Source organism: Eleutherodactylus coqui, chromosome 9 (assembly GCF_035609145.1).
Source record: "Eleutherodactylus coqui strain aEleCoq1 chromosome 9, aEleCoq1.hap1, whole genome shotgun sequence".
NCBI classification, from domain to species: domain Eukaryota; kingdom Metazoa; phylum Chordata; class Amphibia; order Anura; family Eleutherodactylidae; genus Eleutherodactylus; species Eleutherodactylus coqui.
The window spans coordinates 67699062-67702872 of NC_089845.1; the positions used below are offsets into that span (position 1 = coordinate 67699062).

General features: G+C 43.5%; 1 pseudogene; it reads right to left on the reverse strand.

Annotated features, from left to right (window-relative positions):
- Positions 1 to 507: 507 nt before the first annotated feature.
- Positions 508 to 2016, reverse strand: LOC136578652 (myosin-9-like; annotated as a pseudogene).
- Positions 2017 to 3811: the final 1795 nt, after the last annotated feature.

The window sequence follows — 3811 nt, forward strand, 5'->3', positions numbered from 1 at the left end:
ATGCCGGGGATGCGGTTGCACCCGGACCCAGGCCCATTAAGGGGCCCATAAGGCTTATCTACTCCATATAGGGAGCCTAGTAGTATGAATAAAGCATGGCCTTGCTATAGATTATAGTCTCTAATTTACTTTTCAATTTATTCAGCTTTATAATTGTTAATTTTTCCTCACTTTGTAACAGTTCTATTTCTTCTCTTAGTACAGTGTTGTCATCGGTTAGAACCAATAGCATTCTTCGAAGTTCCTTTACCTCTGAATCTGACTTTTCCTTGGTAGTATTCAGTTCACTGATGAGTTGGTCTTTAGAGCCAGCTTCCCTGTGATAGGCTTTTACTATTTGGACAAACTGTTTCTTCACTTTCTGTGTTTGCTTTTTGAGGTCATTATTCTCTTGCTGCAGTTCTTCCAAGATTTCTGCTGCCACTCAGCTTCAGTAGCCTCACTTTGTAAACATAATTTGGCATTCTTTACTACTTGTAACTCTTTTTTTCAGATTCTTTAATGAGATCATTTTTTCCCTCTTTTATGTCTGAACTGGGCTTTAGACATCTCTGGTCTCTGAACCCTCCTTTCAGCCGCTTGACTCTTTGATTTCCAGCATTTCATCTTCACGCACAACTTCTCTGAGAACTGCTGAAGCTCTGCTCTTTCTTCTGACACCACTTTCAGGGTGCATGTCAAGGTTATTACCTCTGTTTCTTTCTCATTAGCCCTTTCTTCTGCATGCTCAAGTTCATTGGCATATCTCACAGATCTGGCTTTCTCTTCAGTCAGCCCCTGTTCACACAGTTTCTGTTTCTTCTCCAGTTTAGACACCAGGTCCTGTTGGTGACCAAGCTTAACAGTAACATCCTCTAACTCTTGCTGAAGACTTACTTTAACCTTCTTAAGTTTATCATAGGCGGCTGTTTTCTCTTTACACTGCTGCCTTGTAGCTTCTAATTCTACTTGTATTTCTCTTTTCTGCTCTTCCACAGAATCCAAGTACACAGCACTTTTCTCCAGTCTATATTCCAGATCCACCACCTCAGCCTGAAGTGTTGCAATCTGCTCTGACAGGTTTCTCTTAGCTTCTGCATCTTCCTTTACCTGCTTGAGGAACACATTTTTCTCATCTTGCATTGTCTTCAGGTCTGCACTGAGACCAAGCCTCTGCTGCGTCTCTTCTTACAGTAGCATCTGGGACTCTTCACTCTGAGCTTTCAGCTCCACCTGCAGCCTGCTCACCTGCTCAGACAACGCTGTTTTCACACTGTCACCTTCAGTTATTTTTATTTGTAGCTCTTGAAGCTGCATCTTTACTGTATTTCTCTTGCATTCAGATTCCTGCTTAGTCTGCAAAAGCACCTTCAGCTTATGGGTAAGCTCAGTACACTTGCTTTCCACAGCCTGTTTGACCTCTTCCAAGGTTTCATTCATCTTTTCAGCTTGCTCTAACCGTTGGGACAGTTCCTTCATAGCTAGTGCATGAGTCTGATTAAGATTCTGGATCTGAGCTTCATATAGTTCTATTTTTTCATCCCTGCTTATCTGTAGCTGGGTCAGCACTTGCTCCTGACGAGCTTCTTGGGCTTTCTTAAAGTCCAGTATGCATCTCAAGACCTTTGTTTGCTTCTCTGCTTGGCTACAAGCAGCTTTCTCCATTTCCAGCTTTTCCTTGAGCTGATTTATCTTACCTTCCCATTCAACACTTCTATTTGCTGACTGTGTCTTCAACTTTTTTAAGCATTGTTCACACCTGTGGGTTTGTTTTCCCAACAACACCCTCTGATCAGCTTCAGTTTCAGTTAATCTTGTGAGGTGCTCCTTCTCCTTTAAGACTGTCTCACTTTGTGCTGGAGGTGCTATCTTCTCTGTAGCCCTAACTGACTCTCTCAGTGCAGCCAACTGCTTCATTAAGAGTTGCCTTTCTTTCAGCTGCACCTGCATAGCCTTCATATGGGCTTTTTGCTGCTGAGCCAAGGTCACCTGTCGCTGCACCTTCTGCTGTATTAATTGCTTCAGCAATTCCTCCATACTCCTAGAGGCTGTCTGCATTTTCACTGCTGTTTTTGAGCTGGGGCATTCACCACTTGTGCCACCGCATCGTCCACCATATGCAGCAACACGGTTGTTAATGAGTACACCAATGGTAACTTCTACTTCTTGATCAGTTTATTCAACATAAGTTTAGCATAACAGAAATGACTGGGTCTCCAGAAAAATGATAAAGTTTGCAAAGTCCATCAATTTAATCCTCCAACAGTCCACAGGAGAAGCAATTAAGTCCACAACTCAGCTAAACAGCAATAAGTACATTTACTTTCACAGACCTGTAGTAGTACAGAAACGTAGCTTGTCTTTAGTGTTCAGGTCTCTCTCCAGACCTCTTGCTCCCAGTCTAGGTCTCCCCCTGGATCTGTCTCGGGCTCTCACAGCCCAGGTCCCTCTCACTGGACCTGTCTCGGGCTCTCACAGCCCAGGTCCCTCTCACTGGACCTGTCTCGGGCTCTCACAGCCCAGGTCCCTCTCACTGGACCTGTCTCGGGCTCTCACAGCCCAGGTCCCTCTCACTGGTCCTGTCTCGGGCTCTCAGAGCCCAGGTCCCTCTCACTGGACCTGTCTCGGGCTCTCACAACCCAGGTCCCTCTCACTGGACCTGTCTCGGGCTTGCAGCCCACTTCACCACTCACTGTAGCAGGAGGGAACACCTTTATCCTACTTACTGACCACACCTGTGGGTGTTTTCCCCTTGTCTCAGGCACCAGACTGCCTGTATGTTGCCCCCTACAGGTCATTCTCTGTAGTGCAACTCTACAAGGAAGATTTTGGTTTTGGCACAGGTGGCGGTCTTGAGGGTTTCAAGCTGTAGTTTTGGGCCCCCAACCCTTTAGCTATGCCTCTGAAACTATTTTAATTCAGTAGCAGCATAATATTAAGGATTTGTCATTTATACAAATCTCTTGCATAGTACTGAAGTATCTTTTAGGACAAGCTTTCTTCAAGCATCAGTGAAAACCTTGTATTAGGATGCAATGGGAGTCTTACAGTAGATATTCTGTGGATAGTAATACAATTTGTACAAGTGTTCAACAAACTGTAATTCTAATTATAGAACCTTTTTGCTGCTCCATAATCATTTACATAGAAATTACGTTATGGCATATGATGACTAGAAAATGAACACTGTATTCATGTTTATTCATAACTGTTTTTATTCTATTTGTAGACCATATGTCACCTAAAAAAACCAAACATAAAATTTATTTACCTGATGCCAGGAAACTAAAACTTTAACCACAAGCAAGGATACATAATGGGTAGAGATGAGCGAACGTACTCGTCCGAGCTTGATGCTCGGGCGAATATTAGCATGTTCGGGATGCTCGTTACTCGTGTTAGCGCAATTTTCGCTATTTTGATATACTGTGCGTTTCCAAATTAAGATAATATGTGCAGGCCTGGAGAGCCTTTCAAAGACCACACGTCTACATCATGTGCCCCCGAAATCAAACTCTGTCTTTATTCAGCGCGCGTAAAATTTAAATAAGTTTAACACAGGAAATGAAGTAATTTACAGTTACAGTATATAGCGAGCCGATTGGTCGTTCTCAGAGGGAGGTGTTTGTGAGGTAGCTTGTGATGTCATCCATCTGGGAGGAACTTCAGTGAGCACGCTCAGTTCATTCTTGAATTTAGCTTCATGAGAGAAACATCCTGTTTTTCCTCTCTGTTTGCCAAGGACAGACATTCCTATGCCATGTGCTTTCAATTGGACCCCCCACCATCATCTGAAGTAGCCAGTTTCTTTGATCAAAGGTTCAGAATCAAC